Source organism: Garra rufa, chromosome 25 (genome assembly GCF_049309525.1).
Source record: "Garra rufa chromosome 25, GarRuf1.0, whole genome shotgun sequence".
In the NCBI taxonomy this organism is placed as follows: Eukaryota; Metazoa; Chordata; class Actinopteri; order Cypriniformes; family Cyprinidae; genus Garra; species Garra rufa.
In genome coordinates this window covers 39,715,825-39,740,917 of record NC_133385.1, presented here as the reverse complement: position 1 = coordinate 39,740,917, position 25,093 = coordinate 39,715,825, and the positions used below count along the sequence as shown (strand labels likewise).

General features: G+C 39.4%; 7 non-coding genes across 7 annotated transcripts; 2 read left to right on the top strand and 5 right to left on the bottom strand.

Annotated features, from left to right (window-relative positions):
* Window positions 1–16,432: 16,432 nt before the first annotated feature.
* On the bottom strand, window positions 16,433–16,505 carry trnak-uuu (transfer RNA lysine (anticodon UUU)). Its single transcript has one exon. It is a non-coding gene; the product is annotated as a tRNA-Lys (tRNA).
* Window positions 16,506–18,887: 2,382 nt separating this feature from the next.
* LOC141302246 (U5 spliceosomal RNA) lies at window positions 18,888–19,002 on the top strand. The gene has a single exon (XR_012342354.1). It is a non-coding gene; the product is annotated as a U5 spliceosomal RNA (small nuclear RNA).
* A 338-nt stretch (window positions 19,003–19,340) lies between these two features.
* Window positions 19,341–19,412, bottom strand: trnah-gug (transfer RNA histidin (anticodon GUG)). The gene has a single exon. It is a non-coding gene; the product is annotated as a tRNA-His (tRNA).
* Window positions 19,413–19,900: 488 nt separating this feature from the next.
* On the bottom strand, window positions 19,901–19,973 carry trnak-uuu (transfer RNA lysine (anticodon UUU)). Its single transcript has one exon. It is a non-coding gene; the product is annotated as a tRNA-Lys (tRNA).
* Window positions 19,974–22,471: 2,498 nt separating this feature from the next.
* On the top strand, window positions 22,472–22,586 carry LOC141302245 (U5 spliceosomal RNA). Its single transcript, XR_012342353.1, has one exon. It is a non-coding gene; the product is annotated as a U5 spliceosomal RNA (small nuclear RNA).
* A 338-nt stretch (window positions 22,587–22,924) lies between these two features.
* trnah-gug (transfer RNA histidin (anticodon GUG)) lies at window positions 22,925–22,996 on the bottom strand. The gene has a single exon. It is a non-coding gene; the product is annotated as a tRNA-His (tRNA).
* A 488-nt stretch (window positions 22,997–23,484) lies between these two features.
* trnak-uuu (transfer RNA lysine (anticodon UUU)) lies at window positions 23,485–23,557 on the bottom strand. The gene has a single exon. It is a non-coding gene; the product is annotated as a tRNA-Lys (tRNA).
* Between the last annotated feature and the right edge of the window lie 1,536 nt (window positions 23,558–25,093).

The window sequence follows — 25,093 nt, the reverse complement described above, 5'->3', positions numbered from 1 at the left end:
GTGTCTTGTTACAGATTTTATAAAGAGCATTTTGCAGTGGTTTTCATTCTCAAAAGTGAAGCAGAAGTCACGCTATTGATATTAAAATATAGCTTGCCAAACCTTTAAAAGAGTGTCCTGTATTACTGCCCCCTAGAGGAACATACTGCTGTTTCGACTGAGTTTGACATTCAAACTATTTAAATAAATTCATTTAAAATGCATACAGTTTTCTGTCTCGACTTCACAGGCTGTGTCTTGTTCCTTGGGTCTAAAAGAGCATTTCCATGCAAGTTTTACTGTCATATGTAAATCAGGATACATGCTATTGAATTCAATTCAAATCTGTAAATAAATTCATTTAAAATGATTGCAGTTTTATTTCCTCAAATCTTAAGGGTGTGTCTTATTACTGATTCCTAGAAGAACATTTTGGTGGTGGTTTCAATCTTGTAACTATAATAAGACACATTCTATTGAACATGAAACATTACATAATTTAGTTTAAAATAAATACAAGCTTCTGTCTCAGCTTCAAATGGTGTGTCTTGTTACAGATTTCATAAAGAACATTTTGCAGTAGTTTTCATTGTCAAAAGTGATGCAGAAGTCACGCTATTGATATTAAAATATAGCTTGTGAAACCTTTAAAAGAGAGTCCTGTATTACTGCCCCCTAGAGGAACATACTGCTGTTTCGACATTCAAAATAATAAATTAATTATAATCAATATAGTCTTCTATCCTAACTTCAAAGGCTGTGTTTTGTAACTGGTTTCTAGAAAAACATGTTGATGGTAGTTTTAGTCACAGAACTATAATAGAACACATACTATTGAAAATTAAACCAATGCAAGAAGTAGTTTAAAATAAATAGTTTGACATTCAAACTTATGCATTTATTTAAAATCAATACAGTATTCTATTTCAACTTCAAAAAGTGTGTCTTGTTTATGATTCCCAAATTAACATTTTAAATTCAGGTTTTACTGTCATACGCCATTCAGGACACACGCTATTGAGTTAAATCTTGTAAATTCCTTTTTTTCCCTTTATTTGTCTTGAGTAGTTAAACTGTCCACTATTCTTAAACATATAAACATCTACATTCTACAGGTCTCATAAACTCTTTGGGTAGTAATTTTGTCTTCTGGGAAACATAGTTTTTTTTTTTCTTTTTCTTTTTTTCTGAAGCTTCTGACATAATTCAGCTATTACTTTGTGTTGTGGACTATATGTAAACATCTTTGATGCAAAATGTTTTACTTTGGTACTTTAGAACAGTTCTAAAAAATAAAATGCATTTTGTGTGATCCCTCTTATTTTGGTTAAAAAAAGTAATAAAATAAAAACATTTAGCAGAGTCTGCAAGGGTTGTGTAAACTTTTGACCACAACTGTGTATATTCATAGAACTGTAAGTCAGACTAAGTCCTAGTAGTGAAGTCAAATGAACCCTTTGTACTCTACGACAGTGAGCAAATGTTTATATTTATTTATTGTTTACCAACTGTTACTTAGAATAAAAAATAAATAAATGTTACCCTCCAAAATAAACAATTTAAATAGATAAATAAATATATTAATTCATTCATTAATTTAAAAAAAAAATCAGTAATTCTTATTTTTCATGTTTGTCAGTTGCACTCATCCAGTAATTGTAATTATTGAACATGATTTTTTGTTGTTTAAATACCTTCTGTAATGGTTTATTATTATTATTGTTATTGTTATTGTTATTATTATTATTATTATTATTATTATTATTTATTAATATCAGTGTTCATTGAGCAGTATCATTTCCTGTTTGAATACATTTTCTATATTACATATCACTGAAATAACATATGTGACCCTGGACCACAAAACCAGTCTTAAGTCGCTGGGGTATATTTGTAGCAATAGCCAAAAATACATTGCATGGGTGAAAATTATTGATGTTTCTTTTATGCCAAAAATCATTAAGAAATTATGTAAAGATCATGTTCCATGAAGATTTATTGTAAAATTCCTACTGTAAATATATCAAAATGTAATTTTTGATTAGTAATATGCATTGTTAAGAACTTAATTTGAACAATTTTAAAGGCGATTTTCTCAGTATTTAGATTTGTTTGCACCCTCAGATTCCAGATTTTCAAAAAGTTGTATCTCGGACAAGTATTGTCCTATCCTAACAAACCATACATCAATAGAAAGCTTATTTATTGAATTACAGTTTTGTAAAATTTAACCTCATGACTGGTTTTGTGGTCCATGGTCACATATGGGGCCATCCTCAATATTTTACTCAAAAGTATAGTAACTTTCAAACAACAACAACAACAACAACAAAAAATAGAATAATATACTGCTTCTCTAAGAGTGCTAGACTGTACTATCTAGGTGGTGGTAATGCATAATGAACTATTTATGTATGTTTGTTTATTTATATCTAGAGCTACATTGTAATTTGCTACATTGTAATTTGTATTGTTCCATACTCATATGATAAAATGTATTATGTATCAATAAAATAATATACTATATATGGACTTTTTTTTCAAACAGAAAAAAGTGTTTTTTTTAAGAAACAAAACAGACTCTTTTGTGCTCAATTTTTTTTCTAATTGATGTATTGAATTAGAAATTCAGTTTCAGTTGCATGTGTTCACTTATAATTCTGTGACTAAAACCAACATTGAAATATTCTTCTAGAAACCAGTAACAAGACACAGCTTGTTAAGTTGTGATGGAAACTGCATGCAATTCAATTAATTTCTAAAATAGTTTGAATGTCAAACTCATTCAAAACAGCAGTATGTTCCTCTAGGGGGCAGTAATACAGGACACTCTTTTAAAGGTTTCACAAGCTATATTTTAATATCAATAGCGTGACTTCTGCATCACTTTTGACAATGAAAACTACTGCAAAATGTTCTTTATGAAATCTGTAACAAGACACACCCTTTGAAGCTGAGACAGAAGCTTGTATTTATTTTAAACTAAATTATGTAATGTTTCATGTTCAATAGAATGAGTCTTATTATAGTGACATGATTGAAACCACCACCAAAATGTTCTTCTAGGAATCAGTAATAAGACACACCCTTAAGATTTGAGGAAATAAAACTGCAATCATTTTAAATGAATTTATTTACAGATTTGAATTGAATTCAATAGCATGTATCCTGATTTACATATGACAGTAAAACTTGCATGGAAATGCTCTTTTAGACCCAAGGAACAAGACACAGCCTTTGCAGTTAAGATGGAAAACTGTATGCATTTTAAATGAATTTATTTAAATAGTTTGAATGTCAAACTCAGTCGAAACAGCAGTATGTTCCTCTAGGGGGCAGTAATACAGGACACTCTTTTAAAGGTTTCACAAGATATATTTTAATATCAATAGCGTGACTTCTGCTTCACTTTTGACAATGAAAACCACTGCAAAATGCTCTTTATGAAATCTGTAACAAGACAAAGCCTTTGAAGCGGGGATACAAGCTTGTATTTATTTTAAACAAAATTATGTATTGCTTTATTTTCAATAGTATATCCCAGCTAGAAAGGTTTCCTATTCTGGAAATGTTTTCAAGCTTTATTTTAGTTCCCATAATATTCAACTAAAAGGTAGGATCACATTCCCTAAAAAACATTCTCCAAATGTTTATTGATAACATTGTTAGAACATTATCCTCTAGCAATCTAATAGAGATTCCCACCACACTAGATGAGGACTTACATTGCTCAGATGTCAAATTCTGGTTGAAAGTGAAAACCCAATCTTTGTTTGATGTCAAGCTCCAGCGTCATTAAATAACTCCAAAAACCGCATTACCAGCTTCACTTATTAGAAACCAGAACGTCATACATTTACACAAGTTTATTGAGATGAACAGAGGTTTAGATGTTGATTGAAAGTAATGGTTTGGTTTGATGTCACCATTATGGTGAAAAGTGTTTGCTTTAGTTGGGCAATTTCACTCTTTTATTTTTCTTTCTTGGTGGCTGTAACTGTGATTGTTATGGCAAAAACAGCAAGAGAAAATGTGATCAGATTATGCTTATATTAACAATATCATCTCGTGCTGATCTGATCACATCTAGAGTTTATTCTCTGCTATACAAAGTTATGTTATATTTAATAAATATCCATCAGAAAAACTGTATTTTTACAACACACCATTCATGAATCACTTCAAGCTTTTGAAAGCTTGGACACACAAACATCAAGAATCAGTGTATGAATCTCAACAACGGTGACATGCTTCATGCCGCAATGCATTCTGGGAGCCCTGCATGAGTTTTGTATGATGCAGCCAGAATACTTTGCAGCGTAAAGCATGTCACCATTGTTGAGATTCATACACTGATTCTTGATGTTTGTGACAAAAAGATTTGTTTATTTTTAAAATTCCGGTGAACTTCTGTCTTCAGAACTATCAAGTGCAAGCATGTCAGACTACCTAATAATCAGATCATTATTACCCAACCATATTTACTCAGCTTTTGCCATAACACATAACTACAGCAACTACAGAAAAATATAAAATAAAATCAGGGAAAATAAGTTTACCAAGTTTACCAATTGTCATTTGATTTGTCACAAAATAAGTCAGACTAACTAAAATAAGCCTGACTTATTTGGTAAACTTGTTTTATGGAACACCACCCTGGAGTCCAATTTTGCTCAACTAAAGCAAACACTTCTCACCATAATGGTAACATCAAACCAAACTATTACTTTAAAATAGACATCAAAATTTAAACCTCTGTTAAACTCAGTAAGATCTTTTGTAAAACAAAGTTTGGGTTTTTACTTTTGACCAAAAATTTGACTTCTGAGCAACATTTGAGTGTGCATCCAATATCCTATGTGAAGGTTCCCACTTAAATCTATGAAAATGTTAGAGGATAATGTTATTAATAAACATTTGTAGATTGTTTTTAGAGAATGTTATTCAGCCTTTTATGAGAATATTCTGGGAACTAAAATAAAACTTGCCACTGAAAACATTACCAGAACATATAGCATAATGTTCTCTGAGTATTATTACAACAATAACATTCCTAGCTGGGGTGTTCTGTTATAGTTCTGTGGCTAAAACCACCACCAAAATGTTTGATAATCTGTAACAAGACACACCCTTTAATGTAGTCATATAAAACTGTGTCATAAATATTTTTGGTTACTTTTTTAATATTTTAGATATATTTTCAAATTCAAGTCAATACAATGGCAAAACAACACTTTTGCCAGCTTTGACTGAATTGTTGAATTTCTATGGCACGTGTTCTGTTACTGTTGTCTGACCAAAACAAATGAAAAAACAAAAAACAACAAAAAAATGTTCTAATAAAAACATAAATAAGAGACACACCATGAAGGTGATAGAGAAGTGTGTTTATATGAATTTATTTATTGGTTTATTTCAATAGCAACTTTTTGGTGTCACAGTTCTGTGAATACAATGAACATTAAAATGTTCTCACAAGGAGCTGGAATAATCCTACTGCATAACCACTGGATTATGGAATGATAATGATAATTAATATTGTTTAGTTTTTATTCATTTTATTTATTTATTAATAGTAATAGTATATAACCACAATTACATATCTTGTTTACAGTATTTCTTATTGAAATGCAAGTGAGCATCATAAGCGTTTGTCTTTATATCTTTCAGAGACATTGGTGCTAAAATTGCTCTTGTTTTGTTAACTAAAAAAAAAAACACAAACAAAAAAAGATTCTAATGGGAAACCATTAATGTTTTTATCCTTTTATGTGTACTCTGTAGACGGTCCCTAGCTGGCCTAAACACGAACTCGCTGCTGCTAGAGCCTTTATGCGTTACAACATATCGATGAGGATTTAAACAAATAAACTGTCAGCTGTGTCAAGTTCTACGTTTATATATTTTACAAATAAGCTCATTTTTATACAGTTAAACTCATCCACTAAGGATCTATTGACGTTTTTCGCGGCTGAATATCTGTCAAACATCCAACGTCAAACGTCGAACCAACTTTATATCGGTGTGTTTTTGGCTGATCGATTACAACTGTATGAACACATGTCTTACTATAAATTAAAATCTGAATGAACAAAACAAACAAAACCCATTTTCCTTGTGTTTATCTTTATTTACCATGGTTTTACTATAGTGAAAGTGTAGTAATCATGTTTTGTTTTCATGAATTGCCTATAATCTCGCATTTTAAACACAGTTTGCCTGTAATCTTACTCATTAAACTCAATTTACTCGTTCTGAAGTTCGATTTATTTTTCAGCTGTAAATATAGTCATTCCTTATGACAATTCACCATGTTATTACCATAGTGAAACCTAGTTGTGTTTTTGGCTGATCGATTACAACTGTATGAACATAGTCTTACTATAAATTAAAATCTGAATGAACAAAAAAACGTTATGCTTGTGTTCGTCATTTACCATGGTTTTACTATAGTGAAAGTGTAGTAATCATGTTTTCTTTTCATGCCTTGCCATAATCTCACATATTAAACACAGTTTGCTTGTAATCTTACTTATTAAACTCAATATAAACAGTCTTACTATAATAAAATCATGAATGAAAAATCACCATGGTTTTACTAATGTGAAAGTGAAATAATCATGTTTGGTTTTCATGACTTGCCTAAAATCTCACATATAAAACACCATTTGCCTGTAATTTTGCATAATAAACACATGTATTCTTTTTTTTCAGTTTGATTTGGATTTTAAAAATGTTTTGTTGTAGAAATAGCCATTTCTAATTAAAATGTAATGTGATTTTGCTATGTGTGACTGTAGTAATCAAGTTTTGTGTTTGCAGATGGATTACCATTTGTATAAACACAGATGCAAGTGCTACAAATAATAATTAAAATGAAAACGCAACGTTAAATAGACATAAAGGGAGGGTAACACTTTAATTAACATTGTCATTATACACGCTATATGTAGTTACTATAGCAATAACATTAAATTATAAATAATTGGATGCAACTAATTATAAACCAAACAAAACACTAGTCTTATCCCTATAGTAACTGCATATGGTAATTTAATATTCAAATACTTATATACATAATTGTAGTTTAACACCTTTAAATAAAGTGTAACCTTGTTTTGCTTTATTAGTAATAAAACAACGTTTAATTGTTGTAATGGGTGCCATGGTTTAGTTAGCATGAATAGATATGATTGTATCATCGTAAATAAATTAAAAACATTAGTAGTGTTGGCCTGGTGTTAATGTCAGAATGATTAATGACTTTGACCTTTGACCTTTCCCCCTCCCCCTTCGTGACCTTTTGTGCCCTTTCCCCTCCCCCTCTGTGACCTTTTGTCCCCTCTGACCTCTGTCTCGTGACCCCGGATATGTATGAATAGCCATAATTAAAATTCCTGAGACGACCCTGTGACCTGCTAATGACGTCTTTAGGGGTTTTTATGAAGATTAATGATGGTTGAACTATGACCGGTGAAATTGTAGCAATGAGGGGTCTATTATTTGAAGTTTTCAGACATCCGGCGATCACACAGCGACCACATGACAGGATCACATTTCTTCACAGGGTAAGAGACAATAAATATATATTAAATTATATATACAGGAATAAATACCAATTCATATATATATTCAATGGTCTGTCTGGTTATATGATTTATCAGAACACAGTTTTGTATGCTTATATGATTTTACGCGGTTTATGAGGATATCTTTTGAGCCATTTAAATTAAAACACTAACAATTAATTTAAATATTTTATTTAAAATATAAATATGAACTGTAATCATTACATCTATGGATCACCCTTATAAAAGTCATTACAGTGTGTAAAGAAAACCAATATCTATGAGCATATACATAAAACACCACAGTCATTATAAAACAAGCAAATTCAATCAATTAAACTTTAAAGTTAAAGTTAAAGTCTCTTACATTTTTTCCAGAGAATAAAACACATCTTAATGTTACAAGCATCCTATGTCAAATGGACTGCTCTCAAAATGCACACGAGTTAAGTTAAATTAGATCCAACACTATCCCTCTCTCTCTCACATACTCTGAGTCTCTGCCGGTTGTGTGTGTGTGTGTGTCTCAGATGTGGTAGTTATTATTTAACTTAAATATCCATTGCGAGAACAGAGATACTTTCTTTAAAGCAGAACCGTAAGCACAATTGACTTCTATGAAAGCTTCTCTGTCTCTCTCTCTCTCTCTCTCTCTCTCTCTCTCTCTCTCTCTCTCTCTCTCTCTTTCTCTCTCTCTCTCTCTCTCTCAATTCAATTCATATTGCTTTATTGGCATGACATACTTGGATACATATTGCCAAAGCATTCTATACATCAGAATAGAATCAAAACAAAAATACATATAATATACATCCATAAAAAATACATTCATATATATATTTATATAAACATCAATGGTTCTACTAATACAGATGCGTTCACTCTTTACTTCTTATTTTATGACATTTGTAAATATGTTGTGCTACCAAAGAGGAAGTAGGTCCTTCACCAAGTAGTATTTTTAGTTTGTTATTTTCATGGAGTGACTGGAACTCAGGAATAATCTGCTGTATTTGACTGTACAGTGAGTCTCTTAGGGATGTGTATTTGTCACAGTGGAGGAGAAAGTGTTCCTCTGTCTCAACTGCTCCTGATCTACATTCGTTACAGATTCGCTCTTCTTTAGGTAACCATGTCTTTTTATGCCGTCCTCTTTCTATGGCTAGCTGGTGGTCACTCAGTCTGTATTTGGTCAGTAAATGTCTGTGTGTTATATTCCTGACTGAGACCAGATACTCAGCTAGACTGTACTCTCTGTTGAGTTTCACATAACATTGGAGACGACTTTGGTCTTTGGTCTGTTCTTTCCAATGTTGTATGTATGTCTCCTTTTCTTCATTTAGAATTTCTTTGATTCTTCCATGTTTCTCAAGTTTGGTGATATTGAGTGCCTTGTTAGTCAGATTGGACACCATTACACAAAGATGACTTTTTTGAGCACACATTTTTTGTGTTTTTAGTGCTTTAAAATGAAGAGAATCCTCAGAACTAGAGTTTAAGTGGATCCAAAACTTTAAAACTCTTTTTTTAATGATTAGATTTAGGGGAAGACTCTCTCTCTCATTCAATCATCCAAGTCTTATTCTCTGTTATATGTAATGAACATAAATAAATAATTTGATCACACACAATAAAAAACAAAACATTTACACTAGTTTTAGGTTGTTAAAAAAAAAAAAAAAAAAAAAAAAAAAATGTACATTTTTTTCCAGGAGCAGGAAAAAGAGATTAAGATTATAAACACCAAATGTAAGAAATAAAAAATAAAAAAGCTTATATATTTTAACAAGCCAAATGATAAGGGATATTCTTACCCCCGACATGTCTGGACATGTCAAATGTTTTATGGAGGTTTTCCATAGACATAATTCAATTCAGTTTACCGTTTTTATTTGTTATACGCTATTCGCAGAAAATTTAAGTTTCTACATTATAATGAGAAATTATTAAATTTACATTATTGTAATATATTTTATACTGTATCTCCCTCTAAACATACCCATCACAGTGACACTTTTAGCGCTTTTATTCTTCATAAACAACAATTTCTTTAATGTATAATTTAAGAAGCTGTTATGTGCATCAGATATGGGTAATAGTTTGGCACCAGATGCAACTCCTAATGTTTTGCTCTGTTTAAAATGCACAATAGGTATTCAGTGTGGGTGCCTTACATTTGTGTCTTTCAAGAAGAAGCCCCCATCCATGATGCCTTTGGGGCGTGCATGCTGGGATATTTCCTCACAGAGGACAGCAAGCACAGAGGCCATTGTTCAAAATACTGATTCAACAATTAATGTAAAGTGAGAAATTTAGATCAAATATAAAATCTCAAAGTGTTTGTCATGTAAGTTTATAAACATTAATGTCAAAATAAGTACAGGAACCTTTTTTATTTTAACAGACCAAACCATAAGGATTATTGTGATTATTGTATTATGATTCAGTATCAGCCCCTAAACCTGCTCAATCACAGTAAACTTTCTCTAGTTCTCTATTTTTAATAAACATCATTTAGTATATTTTTATAACATTTTTACTGTACAAACTCCATGTTTATAAAAATAAACATTTACAATACTTTAAGGTGATCATAAATATAAAACATAGTATCAAACATATTACTACAGCAAAACAAATCACTCATCGTACATCTTAAACATGTATTCAACATTTATTTAGGTTTTTGAACTTATAAAATACATCAGTCGCTTCTTTTTAAAGATGAAACTAAACATTTCCATGTTTATAAAAAGAAACATTTAAGTCCTATAAACATTTCAAGGTAAAAAGTGACTTGATTAAAAGACAAAATCTTTTTGTGTTAGGTTACAAACATGTCATTGTAAATATACTAATCATTGTTTAACATTTATATTATTAAGTTTATTGAAGTTCTAAAACATCAAAGTAACAAATATGATACTACAGCAAAACAAATCACTCATTGTACATCTTAAACATGTATTCTACATTTATTTAGGTTTTTGTTCTTATAAAACACATTAATTGCTTCTTTTAAAGATGATACTAAACATCTCCATGTTTATAAAAATAAACATTTACAATACTTTAAGGTGATCATAAATATAAAACAGTATCAAACATGTTACTCCAGCTAAACAAATCATTATTCAGCTTTTATATTTTTACGTTTATTGATGATATACAACTTCAAAGTAACAAACATGTTACTAAAGCAAAACAAATCATTCGTCGTACATCTGAAACATGTATACAACATTCAAGGTTTTTGAACACACATCAGCCGCTTCTTTGTAAAGATGATACTAAACATCTGCATGTTTATAACAAGAAACATTTACATTAGTTTTAAGTTATCTTAAAAAAAAAAAAAAAATGTTTACATTATTTTCTTTGAACAATGATGTCCATACATGGATGAGTGATTTACAAAATCAATAAACAAACAAAAACATTTAGCTTAAGGTGAATTAATAATAAAAATTAAATAAAAACTCACAGTACCATGTCTTGTCCATTGTGAAACTGCAAACGAGTCTGCCACAGACCCTCACAGGATGGGGCGAGGGAGGAGGCGGGAGGGGCGAGGGAGGAGATATGCTCTGTGAAGTTGGTCTGTTAACTTTTTCTAAGTGAATGTTTTGAATGCTCAACATTTATTTCAAAGTGGAGCATTACTTCAAAGTATAAATAAATACTACTACACCTGATATCCTTTGGTAGAAATGGCTCAAACTATAATTTATATTTTGTTTCAAACACTTTAGATTGCTTAAAAGTTTACAGTAGGTTCTTTAAGTTTATTCTTTCTACAAGGTACTAACAAATAAGAGTGTTTTAAAATAGACCTGAGCTAGACATTTTTGACTACATGTTAAAAATGACACATATCCTAAAACAAGACCAGTCATTAAAAACAGCTGCAGCTATTTTTGTCTAATGTCATTATCTGATTCTCTTTAATTTATAAGACTTACTTTTTTTCTTTTTTCTTTTTACAAATGTTGATGCTGCCTTTATCAGTCTAATCAATATTGTGTATGTCCAGATACTGTTTCTAAACCAAACAAAGAAAACATAATATATTTTATTTAATTATTTTGCGCAAGTACCATGGTTTCGTGTTTTTAAAGGCTTGTCAATGCTTTAGATGCAATGCAACATCAAATGAAAGAGTTGTATTAGTTGAGCTTGATTCAACTGTTTATAGTCAATTTAGAGTAGAGTAATAGAGTCAACCTTATCGTCCTTGCTATTCTCCACATACAAACCGTAAGCAACAACCTAAATTCAATAAAACCAATTACACATCATGTAAGAAAGGTATCATAATGCATACAGTCAAGCAGTATCCGCAACTTCTCTTGATTTGTTGTCATCGCTCTTACATTTGCAATTGATTCACTGGGTAGGCCAAGATTATCAGTAATGTCCTTCACTTTTGAACTAGCTTACTGTTTTTTCCTTTTAGGATGATCTGATAACCTGAGAATACGAAAAGAAAAAGGATAATGGAAAAAAATATATAGAATAGTAAGAAAAAAATTACTTCAACCTTGTACTGACCTCTGTTCACAGTCTTTATCAGGCTTCTGATCTGAAACATTAGGGAAACAAAGACTGTTAAGGACAATCCATGCGCTACAACATGCTATCTTATTCGGTGTACAGTTTGCCTTCAGCGGTTATGTGGATGTGTCCAAAATATGAGGCCCTCATAAAAATACAGCCCCATAAATAAATAAAACAGCTTATATAAAATTTACTTTGGGGCTTTACTTTAGACTCCAGATGTACACGATCAACATTATCTAACGGTTAAGCAACTCCATCTAATTACCATTTTTAATAGTTTCACATACCAACATTTATTTGCTTGTTTGTTTGTTCGATGTAGACGATGTACATGTATTACACTTACAATATACCATCACATTTGATTTGCCAGACGTTGCAGAAGTCATAGTCATTGTAACAGAGCCTAGACTTGATCCAGTTATGACAGGAGCATATATAATACCACCATTAGACGTGGAGCTCCTGCCTTTTTACAGAAAATGGGTCAATTCATATATTAGTTAATTGTACATCTGATAATGATTCTCCATTATTAATATATAAATCACACTAACATTTTACATGGATGCATGATGGTCCTTGTCTTGAAGTCTCTGTTGAATTAAAAAAAAAAAAAAAAAAAAGTGTTATTTTGAATGGAAAAAGTCAGGCAAACATCCTATGGACTGTATTGCAATCCACCTACTTTACTGTGATATGTATTTAAAAGTAGTCCTATTCATAGCACAGGTCTTTACTATACAAGGCAGTTCAGTTACCTGTCACTAAAGTTGAACTAGGGCCTATCTAAAGACTACTTGTGGCCACCCAGCTACAACTCAGGACTAAAAATACATCCTTCTTCTTTAGATCATATTGTATCTGTATCAAAACACTGTTAATGTCCACAGATTTCACACAAGGTTGTATGACATTTTTCAGTAGACTGAATATGTTTGTATGTTTTAGCTTAAATGAAATGTTTCATATATACCCCTAGGTTCACTTTATAAATTGACTTTCATTTTTATGAAGGTATGCAGTAGGCCTTATGCACCCATTACGGTGCAAAAAACGCACTTTTGCAAACCAACTTGACTGTAGTGCCCACGTTTTTGATCCATTTTTGGCCAGGAGAAAATTCATTTACATCATCTTCTTTCAGCAAATCTAGAAAATTTCGACACATAGAAATAAAAAAATTAATAAAATTGCTATAACCTTTTATTGGCCCCGGTTTAGAGTCTCTATCAGGCTTCTGATCTGAAACATTAGGGAAACAGAGTTTATTACTAAGGACGCATGTTACGTCCCACACAGGGTCTAGGGGGTAAAGAAACGTAGCATTATGCAAATGAGCTTTTAAGTCGGGGGTCCTGCCGCCGTACCACAAAGACAACAATTATCTTTATAATCTTTTTTTTATTTCAACAAAGTAATCAAACAAGGAGGGGAACATAAGTTCAGGAGCAGCCAGGCAAGAAAACAACAAACAAAAATTCCCCTCTATCTTAGGAGTGGTTCGACTTAATAATCTCACAAAACAAAAACAAATCAACAACAAAAGTTTACACTCACTCCCTGACTAACTGAAAAAACAGGAGAAAAATGGGGGTTACAATAAATAAAAAGGCCGGGCACCTCCTTACGGTTCCCCTGAGAAGAACAAAAAGAGAAAACAATCTTCAGTGACAATATAACACATACAAGAAGAAGAGGAATGATACTGATGTACCATAAGCTGAAGGCATGTCAGTATCTACCTGCACATGAGTATGAATCTGCAACACTCAAAGCCACAGTGCTTTGGGTAGGAAGTTAAGCTTGTTAATTCAACTTTAACCTTTACACATTCAGCAACAATCTTAGCAACTAATAGAAATGGAAAGTAAGGTACAACCGGTTATGGTGGTAAAGGTGAAGCTCAACAACAAATTGTACTAAGCAGGACACCCGACAGCTCTGGAGAACTTCTCATCAGCTGACTGTTGATCTCTGCTTTTAAGCTGCTTCCCTCCTTGGTGTTAACCTTCTGCAGCTGGAGCTGCAATCAGCGCCCTGGTAGAGCGAGAGAGAGAGAGGGAGAGAGAGAAACCTGGAGAGCAGAAGACACAGAGCATAGAGAACAACTACCCCAGACACAATAACAAATTAATACGTCCTTGGACGTAACAACGCACAATACATGCACTACAACAATCTCACCTCTACATGCAGTCATCATCATACCCAGAATTTCCCTAGTGGTCACGCTGATTGTCTCTTTGCTGTTAACACAGACGTCTGTCACATCAGGCCGTGTTTCCTTTTTCAGGCTTCTTACAATCTTCATTTCGTTCTTAAGGTTTGTTTTACGTTTAGTATCCCCCGTACAATCATGATTCGGATGGCACTCATCGTCGATGACCTTGTTCGTCGGTTTGATCATTTGTCCTTTGTAATACGGTTTAAACATAGAGTCTACGACGACTTTTACACCGCACATTTTTTCTGTGGCACAGCTGCACTCTGATTGATCATCCTCCATCAGGTTTGGCGTAGTTTCAGACATTCTTTTCAGAATTCAGTTTTCTCCAAGACGTAGCCGTTTCCTAGAATTTCGGATTTGACCGTTTACTCCGCGAACCCCCAAAGTGTAATAAGCAGAAATTTTGCAGCAGAGCCGTGGTTCAGTAAAAAGGGGTTGTTGATCAACAAGATGTTGCAGTAGCCCCGTCGTCCAAACCTGGTTATGTTCACAGTGTCGGTTGAACTCAGTTACTGCCGAGTTGATGAGGAACGCAGTTGTTGGTTTTACTGATAGGGTCCACCCTCACTCTAGTTGTAAGGCCTAAGAGGGTTGTAGCTGGAAGGCTTGAAAATCAGTCAAGCACCCAAGATAAGATTCGCTCAAGCTAGTTATAATATTTTGATTAAAGATTATAGGCTCAAAAAATAAGATCCATGAACCAAGTGGTAACTATTATACCAAAGATAATGTTAGGTTGTTAAAGATTTTAGTGCCAATTCCATAATAAAATGTTTCAAATAAATTTACAAACGTGATAAATAATATATACAACACTAGACAATAAATGTTTATTAAAACAATTAAACATATAGCAAGAAACAGAGGAAAAGACTCAGTGCTTTACAATTTTGTTGTGCAAATGGAGAACATAGATCTCCAGGCTGATATACATCCAATACATATTGTTGCATAACCACGATAAAACGCTGACTGCGAAATTGGTATAACTTGACTGAAACAGCTTGTCAATTGTTGAGAAAACAGTTTTTAACACAGGTTCGTCGCTCGGCCATAAATATAGATTTGTTGTGCAGCATCCAAAAGGGTTGTCCTCAATAATAGGCCAGGCATCATCATGCTCATACTCATCATCAGAGTCATCATCAGACTCGTCCTCAGAGTCATCATCGGAGTCAGAGTCGTCGCTGCTTTCAGACAAAACTTTTCTTTCAGATTCCTCCCGCTGTTTATTTGCACATATGAGATGATTTTGATCATGATGCATTTTGTTCCAACAGGCAGATAGGCGTACGTATTCTGGTCTCATTGACGCAAGGTACCGCATACCAGCCGTGACAGCATCCCACTGATAAACGTACCTGATTTTTCCACCAAAATTAATTTTTGTCCAAATTTGATTGTAGAAGTACGTCCAGTCTATGGCCGTCAAAAGCAGATAACTACATTCAGGTATACGTAGATCATCATAATCCAAAACGTAGAGTTTCACAGTCTGCAATGTCTTGTCAAACACAAATCTCCCCACACGATCCTCAGACACTGTGAATTCTTGTTTCACAAAATCTTCATCGTCATCGAGAATCTTTATCTGACCATGACTTTCCTGGTGCATGTCTGTTTCAACAGAATTTCTTGCCCATGTGACACACATTGAACTTGTTTCAGGGGTGTTTGGAGCATAGGTGGCCATTGTAACAATGTAGAAAATGTCGACTGCGTCAAACCGAGTGTATCTAAACTCTGAATTTAGGTTGGGGGTGCGTCAAACAACCAAGGATGTGACAATATTTACACAAAAACACACCTCCCCAATGTCCAGACCAATGGGTATGACTGTTTTATTTACCACCTAGCCAACGGAAAAATACGTCACAATATCTAGCCATGAACTGGCTACCGCTTTGCTGAACTCGCCTAGCGTAAAACTCCTAAAGGGGAAAAAAGCCCACCTCAAGCAACAAAACACTCATGAAGGGGAAGCATAGCAAACACTGTATGTGAAGTCTGTCACATCTTTAAGCGTACGCCGCCACACGGCAGAGCTGGACCTGCACGACAGCAACCTGAGGCCGCCGACAAGAAGACGGCCCTTCGCCTGAACAGGGACTTGAACCCTGGACCCTCAGATTAAAAGTCTGATGCTCTACCGACTGAGCTATCCAGGCTCTTGTGCTTTGCGCGCCTCTTACGTTTTATATGAGAACACTTTCTCCACAAGCCGCCCGGCAGAAGAAAAAGCTGAAGAAAAAGCTGGTGAGTCCACCAAATTGGCCATAGGCTCCGGACGGACGCCTGTAGGGGCACCCTGGTGCCACGAGGAAGGCCACAAAAGGCATTTGGATGCACCTAACCGCCTAGTCTTCCTCACAGCCTTCCTCAGTGCCACGGAACGCCTATTTCGCCCACTAACCACCTAAACTTCACCACAGCCTTCCCCAGTGCCGCGAAATGCCTATTTCGCCCACTAATCACCTAAACTTCACCATAGTCTTCCTCAGTGCCACGGAACGCCTATTTCGCCCACTAACCACCTAAACTTCACCACAGCCTTCCCCAGTGCCGCGAAATGCCTATTTCGCCCACTAATCACCTAAACTTCACCATAGTCTTCCTCAGTGCCACGGAACGCCTATTTCGCCCACTAACCACCTAAACTTCACCACAGCCTTCCCCAGTGCCGCAAAATGCCTATTTCGCCCACTAATCACCTAAACTTCACCACAGTCTTCCTCAAAGCCCGCAAAGTGCCTATTTTGACCCCTAACCACCTAAACTTCACCAAGGTCTTCCCCGGTGCCGTAGAGTGCCTGTTTTGACCCCTAACCACCTAAGCTTCGCCACGGTCTTCCTCGAAGCCTGCAGAGTGCCTATTTTGACCCCTAACCACCTAAACTTCATCTTTCCACTATCGTGGCCGGTCGACCGTATGGGCATGGCCACGAGGTGCCTTTCGTGCCCGCTAAACACCTATTTTTGACCCAGAGAGAGGTCACTCTAAATCGTTCCCGAAAGATCGCAGGACCTCGAAATTCGACACGAGGGTAGCCGAGGGCGTCCCGAGTTGCGGTCCAGAGTTTGAAATTTCTGCTTCCTTCCTAAGTGCGCGTTTCGGCAGTTCGGCATGATCCATACGCGATTCGGCTTTCTCCATCCTCTGAGGGGCGACAAGCGCAACTTATTCCATTGACTTTTTATAGGCGCTTCGTGGATGGTGGCCGATCGGCCCAAAATCGGCATATACGGCACGTCACGGTCCCCCGGGGCGACCCCCAAAGTTCCGTGTCCGTATCTGCTCGATCGGCTGAAAAAGACCCCCTTGACCGCGAGACACCTGTAAAACTTCCATTGAATAAGTTGGGAGGCCCAGTCAAGTAAGTTACAGGTGGGACTTTCCCTCTTGTGTGGTCCGTTTTTGCGGTCAGACATCAAAGAATCCACCAAGAAAGCTATTGGGTGGCTCCTAGCCTCCTCCTGAAGCACCCAGAGGTGCTCAATCCTCAGAATTCTACTGACCACGAACAGCCTATTTTTTATAATGGGATAGATTATACGTGGGACATCCAGATCTCAGCTTCTGGACGTGCTATCAAGCTGAAACCTGCGTTCCTGCGCTGGCCTGGACATGCCCTGATGACGGTGAGAATTTGAAGAAGATTGGAGAAACTTGAAAATTTTGCCAAAAACAACCTCCCCTTTGAGGTTTTTCAAGCCAGATTTTCAAGTTTCTCCAAACTTCTTGAAATTCACCACAGGAGCTGGGAATGTCCAGACTAGCGCAGGAACTCGGTTTTCAGCTTGATTGCACGTCCAGAGGCTGAGACGTCCCACGTACAATCTATCTCATTATAAAAACACAGGCTGTTCGTGGTCAGTGGAATTCTGAGGGTTTAACACCTCAGGGTACTTCAGGAGGATGGGGAGCCACCTCAATAAGTTCTTTAGTGTATTAATTGATGTTTGACCACAGAAGCGGACCACAGAAGAGGGAACATCCCACCTGTAACTTACTTAACAGGGCCTCCACAGGCTTTCCGTGGACAGTGCATTTTTAAGCATATTAAGCCGTTTTAGGTGATCTAATGTACATAGAACTGCTGGGTAGTGTTCCCTGAGCACTGTACTGTAGAAATGTGTCCATAAAACCACTGTAGTTATGAAATATGATTTACTACTGTACCGTCCACAGAAAGCCTGTGGAGGCCCTGTCAAATAAGTTCTCCATGAAATACTCCATGAAATACCAGATTGACCCGCCACGAGCTAAAGTCTCTCAATATCTTGAATGCTACACATTACAGAGGGTCATTATTTGGACCGCTTTATTTCATTTCATTTTTTTGTCTAATACGGGGGCATGAAAAAAGAGATGACATTGCCTTGATCGGGATTGTGAATACTGGGTGAGGGAAGGGACTTTCGTAACTCCTCCCATTTGGAGTGAGGGGGGTGACGAAAATCATGTTGGCAAGTGTCGGCACCCTAGATTACCCTTGGTGAGCGTAGTGCTTTACCACAGTGTGCGCACAGGTCCAAGGGCGTAGAGACACATCTCGAGTTTCTCTTCATCAGCGCATAAATCTTTTGCCTTTTACTAAAGATTTCCATGGAGGGGAACCTTTGCGAGTGACCTGTATTTTTGGGGGCTCTGCTCACAGCAGAGCTACACTAGAGTGTCAAGAGCAGAGTCAATCTGGCCACCCGCCAGCGTGCAGTGGAACGAAGCTTGCCTCGTCATGGACTGTGTTTGCAGCCTTTGTGCTTCCAGCTTCGCAACTTCAAATTACTTTAGCCAGCATGGAAAGACAGCGCTCTCTCGTCCATGACGGGCTCAAACAAAGATGGCTTCAGCTTTTTTGGCCCTATCAGTGACTCGTGCGCTTCGAGCCTTCTTTTTTGACCCCCCGAAAGCCAGCGTCTGCTGCCTGCGTTGTTGGTATAGTATAACTGGCACCCGTACGAAAAATGGAGGTGGCAGAAAGGAGCTCAGTGCACAAAAAGCCTGCCGTGACCCGGATTCGAACCGGGGTTGCTGCGGCCACAACGCAGAGTACTAACCACTATACGACCACGGCGTGCCACTGACTCACGGCTGGTGGTGCCGGCCGTCCGAATGCAAAAAGGGCCAGCGGCGTGTTTTATTCCTGTTGGAGAGAGGGCACACAAATCCCTGCGAGGGACGCGGAAGAAAAGGGGCCGGCCGCTTCTCCTCAGCGCCGGTGAACAGCGTAGTCGGCAGGATTCAAACCTGCGTGGGGAGACCCCAATGGACTTCTAGTCCATCGCCTTAACCACTCGGCCACGACTACGATGTCTTCTGTCCCGTTGTCGACCTCAAAGTTGGGTGAAAAAGCCATGAACTGGCTACCGTTTTGCTGAACTCGCCTAGCGTAAAACTCCTAAAGGGGAAAACAGCCCACCTCAAGGAACAAAACACTCATGAAGGGGAAGCATAGCAAACACTGTATGTGAAGTCTGTCACATCTTTAAGCGTACGCCGCCACACGGCAGAGCTGGACCGGCACGACAGCAACCTGAGGTCGCCGACAAGAAGACGGCCTTTCGCCTGAACAGGGACTTGAACCCTGGACCCTCAGATTAAAAGTCTGATGCTCTACCGACTGAGCTATCCAGGCTCTTGTGCTTTGCGCGCCTCTTACGTTTTATATAAGAACACTTTCTCCACAAGCCGCCCGGCAGAAGAAAAAGCTGAAGAAAAAGCTGGTGAGTCCACCAAATTGGCCATAGGCTCCGGACGGACGCCTGTAGGGGCACCCTGGTACCACGAGGAAGGCCACAAAAGGCATTTGGATGCACCTAACCGCCTAGTCTTCCTCACAGCCTTCCTCAGTGCCACGGAATGCCTATTTCGCCCACTAACCACCTAAACTTCACCACAGCCTTCCCCAGTGCCGCGAAATGCCTATTTCGCCCACTAATCACCTAAACTTCACCATAGTCTTCCTCAGTGCCACGGAACACCTATTTCGCCCACTAACCACCTAAACTTCACCACAGCCTTCCCCAGTGCCGCAAAATGCCTATTTCGCCCACTAATCACCTAAACTTCACCACAGTCTTCCTCAAAGCCCGCAAAGTGCCTATTTTGACCCCTAACCACCTAAACTTCACCAAGGTCTTCCCCGGTGCCGTAGAGTGCCTGTTTTGACCCCTAACCACCTAAGCTTCGCCACGGTCTTCCTCGAAGCCTGCAGAGTGCCTATTTTGACCCCTAACCACCTAAACTTCATCTTTCCACTATCGTGGCCGGTCGACCGTATGGGCATGGCCACGAGGTGCCTTTCGTGCCCGCTAAACACCTATTTTTGACCCAGAGAGAGGTCACTTTAAATCGTTCCCGAAAGATCGCAGGACCTCGAAATTCGACACGAGGGTAGCCGAGGGCGTCCCGAGTTGCGGTCCAGAGTTTGAAATTTCTGCTTCCTTCCTAAGTGCGCGTTTCGGCAGTTCGGCATGATCCATACGCGATTCGGCTTTCTCCATCCCTGAGGGTCTTTCTGGTCCCCAGTGACTACCGGCAGGCCAAGTTTGGGGCCGAACGGCAGAGCATCCCACATACCACTTATCCCATGCAGTTTCACAGTTGTTTCGTGGACAGCAGAGCACGAGGGCTGTTTTGCGTAGCAAAAAATTGCCGACTCGGTATGTCGTCGAGGGCCACGTGACACCGCGTTCGGTGAAATTTGGGGCCCCTCAGACACCCAAGGGCCGAAGGGGGGGGGGGGGGGCGACAAGCGCAACTTATTCCATTGACTTTTTATAGGCGCTTCGTGGATGGTGGCCGATCGGCCCAAAATCGGCATATACGGCACGTCACGGTCCCCCGGGGCGACCCCCAAAGTTCCGTGTCCGTATCTGCTCGATCGGCTGAAAAAGACCCCCTTGACCGCGAGACACCTGTAAAACTTCCATTGAATAAGTTGGGAGGCCCAGTCAAGTAAGTTACAGGTGGGACTTTCCCTCTTGTGTGGTCCGTTTTTGCGGTCAGACATCAAAGAATCCACCAAGAAAGCTATTGGGTGGCTCCTAGCCTCCTCCTGAAGCACCCAGAGGTGCTCAATCCTCAGAATTCTACTGACCACGAACAGCCTATTTTTTATAATGGGATAGATTATACGTGGGACATCCAGATCTCAGCTTCTGGACGTGCTATCAAGCTGAAACCTGCGTTCCTGCGCTGGCCTGGACATGCCCTGATGACGGTGAGAATTTGAAGAAGATTGGAGAAACTTGAAAATTTTGCCAAAAACAACCTCCCCTTTGAGGTTTTTCAAGCCAGATTTTCAAGTTTCTCCAAACTTCTTGAAATTCACCACAGGAGCTGGGAATGTCCAGACTAGCGCAGGAACTCGGTTTTCAGCTTGATTGCACGTCCAGAGGCTGAGACGTCCCACGTACAATCTATCTCATTATAAAAACACAGGCTGTTCGTGGTCAGTGGAATTCTGAGGGTTTAACACCTCAGGGTACTTCAGGAGGATGGGGAGCCACCTCAATAAGTTCTTTAGTGTATTAATTGATGTTTGACCACAGAAGCGGACCACAGAAGAGGGAACATCCCACCTGTAACTTACTTAACAGGGCCTCCACAGGCTTTCCGTGGACAGTGCATTTTTAAGCATATTAAGCCGTTTTAGGTGATCTAATGTACATAGAACTGCTGGGTAGTGTTCCCTGAGCACTGTACTGTAGAAATGTGTCCATAAAACCACTGTAGTTATGAAATATGATTTACTACTGTACCGTCCACAGAAAGCCTGTGGAGGCCCTGTCAAATAAGTTCTCCATGAAATACTCCATGAAATACCAGATTGACCCGCCACGAGCTAAAGTCTCTCAATATCTTGAATGCTACACATTACAGAGGGTCATTATTTGGACCGCTTTATTTCATTTCATTTTTTTGTCTAATACGGGGGCATGAAAAAAGAGATGACATTGCCTTGATCGGGATTGTGAATACTGGGTGAGGGAAGGGACTTTCGTAACTCCTCCCATTTGGAGTGAGGGGGGTGACGAAAATCATGTTGGCAAGTGTCGGCACCCTAGATTACCCTTGGTGAGCGTAGTGCTTTACCACAGTGTGCGCACAGGTCCAAGGGCGTAGAGACACATCTCGAGTTTCTCTTCATCAGCGCATAAATCTTTTGCCTTTTACTAAAGATTTCCATGGAGGGGAACCTTTGCGAGTGACCTGTATTTTTGGGGGCTCTGCTCACAGCAGAGCTACACTAGAGTGTCAAGAGCAGAGTCAATCTGGCCACCCGCCAGCGTGCAGTGGAACGAAGCTTGCCTCGTCATGGACTGTGTTTGCAGCCTTTGCGCTTCCAGCTTCGCAACTTCAAATTACTTTAGCCAGCATGGAAAGACAGCGCTCTCTCGTCCATGACGGGCTCAAACAAAGATGGCTTCAGCTTTTTTGGCCCTATCAGTGACTCGTGCGCTTCGAGCCTTCTTTTTTGACCCCCCGAAAGCCAGCGTCTGCTACCTGCGTTGTTGGTATAGTATAACTGGCACCCGTACGAAAAATGGAGGTGGCAGAAAGGAGCTCAGTGCACAAAAAGCCTGCCGTGACCCGGATTCGAACCGGGGTTGCTGCGGCCACAACGCAGAGTACTAACCACTATACGACCACGGCGTGCCACTGACTCACGGCTGGTGGTGCCGGCCGTCCGAATGCAAAAAGGGCCAGCGGCGTGTTTTATTCCTGTTGGAGAGAGGGCACACAAATCCCTGCGAGGGACGCGGAAGAAAAGGGGCCGGCCGCTTCTCCTCAGCGCCGGTGAACAGCGTAGTCGGCAGGATTCAAACCTGCGTGGGGAGACCCCAATGGACTTCTAGTCCATCGCCTTAACCACTCGGCCACGACTACGATGTCTTCTGTCCCGTTGTCGACCTCAAAGTTGGGTGAAAAAGCCATGAACTGGCTACCGTTTTGCTGAACTCGCCTAGCGTAAAACTCCTAAAGGGGAAAACAGCCCACCTCAAGGAACAAAACACTCATGAAGGGGAAGCATAGCAAACACTGTATGTGAAGTCTGTCACATCTTTAAGCGTACGCCGCCACACGGCAGAGCTGGACCGGCACGACAGCAACCTGAGGTCGCCGACAAGAAGACGGCCTTTCGCCTGAACAGGGACTTGAACCCTGGACCCTCAGATTAAAAGTCTGATGCTCTACCGACTGAGCTATCCAGGCTCTTGTGCTTTGCGCGCCTCTTACGTTTTATATAAGAACACTTTCTCCACAAGCCGCCCGGCAGAAGAAAAAGCTGAAGAAAAAGCTGGTGAGTCCACCAAATTGGCCATAGGCTCCGGACGGACGCCTGTAGGGGCACCCTGGTACCACGAGGAAGGCCACAAAAGGCATTTGGATGCACCTAACCGCCTAGTCTTCCTCACAGCCTTCCTCAGTGCCACGGAATGCCTATTTCGCCCACTAACCACCTAAACTTCACCACAGCCTTCCCCAGTGCCGCGAAATGCCTATTTCGCCCACTAATCACCTAAACTTCACCATAGTCTTCCTCAGTGCCACGGAACACCTATTTCGCCCACTAACCACCTAAACTTCACCACAGCCTTCCCCAGTGCCGCAAAATGCCTATTTCGCCCACTAATCACCTAAACTTCACCACAGTCTTCCTCAAAGCCCGCAAAGTGCCTATTTTGACCCCTAACCACCTAAACTTCACCAAGGTCTTCCCCGGTGCCGTAGAGTGCCTGTTTTGACCCCTAACCACCTAAGCTTCGCCACGGTCTTCCTCGAAGCCTGCAGAGTGCCTATTTTGACCCCTAACCACCTAAACTTCATCTTTCCACTATCGTGGCCGGTCGACCGTATGGGCATGGCCACGAGGTGCCTTTCGTGCCCGCTAAACACCTATTTTTGACCCAGAGAGAGGTCACTTTAAATCGTTCCCGAAAGATCGCAGGACCTCGAAATTCGACACGAGGGTAGCCGAGGGCGTCCCGAGTTGCGGTCCAGAGTTTGAAATTTCTGCTTCCTTCCTAAGTGCGCGTTTCGGCAGTTCGGCATGATCCATACGCGATTCGGCTTTCTCCATCCCTGAGGGTCTTTCTGGTCCCCAGTGACTACCGGCAGGCCAAGTTTGGGGCCGAACGGCAGAGCATCCCACATACCACTTATCCCATGCAGTTTCACAGTTGTTTCGTGGACAGCAGAGCACGAGGGCTGTTTTGCGTAGCAAAAAATTGCCGACTCGGTATGTCGTCGAGGGCCACGTGACACCGCGTTCGGTGAAATTTGGGGCCCCTCAGACACCCAAGGGCCGAAGGGGGGGGGGGGGGGGCGGCGACAAGCGCAACTTATTCCATTGACTTTTTATAGGCGCTTCGTGGATGGTGGCCGATCGGCCCAAAATCGGCATATACGGCACGTCACGGTCCCCCGGGGCGACCCCCAAAGTTCCGTGTCCGTATCTGCTCGATCGGCTGAAAAAGACCCCCTTGACCGCGAGACACCTGTAAAACTTCCATTGAATAAGTTGGGAGGCCCAGTCAAGTAAGTTACAGGTGGGACTTTCCCTCTTGTGTGGTCCGTTTTTGCGGTCAGACATCAAAGAATCCACCAAGAAAGCTATTGGGTGGCTCCTAGCCTCCTCCTGAAGCACCCAGAGGTGCTCAATCCTCAGAATTCTACTGACCACGAACAGCCTATTTTTTATAATGGGATAGATTATACGTGGGACATCCAGATCTCAGCTTCTGGACG